The sequence below is a fragment of the Antrostomus carolinensis genome, unplaced genomic scaffold (genome assembly GCF_000700745.2).
Source record: "Antrostomus carolinensis isolate BGI_N321 unplaced genomic scaffold, ASM70074v2 scaffold23309, whole genome shotgun sequence".
In the NCBI taxonomy this organism is placed as follows: domain Eukaryota; kingdom Metazoa; phylum Chordata; class Aves; order Caprimulgiformes; family Caprimulgidae; genus Antrostomus; species Antrostomus carolinensis.
In genome coordinates, this window is record NW_010336777.1 from 84,597 (window position 1) to 84,918 (window position 322).

The window sequence follows — 322 nt, forward strand, 5'->3', positions numbered from 1 at the left end:
CAAGACACAGGAAATATTTTGCTGAAAAGGTTTGTCTGTCCTGAATCACTTCGTGTTTTGTTTTTGTCATTTACTGAGACCTGGCACCAAATTCTGCCTCCTACTGCACCACAACCATCCCTTCAGTGGTGCTGTGCAAATTTAACTAATGCAAATTTTGGCACTGGCTGTTTGATCAAAATTGAGCCTTGGTGCTGGTTTGTGTCACCTCCAGGCTAGCCAGACCCTTTGGAGCAGTGGTGTGATACACGCAGGTTGTCAGTTGGTGTGATGCACACAGGCTTTGCCTGTCCTCATGATGCAGATAGAATAATTTGCGTGT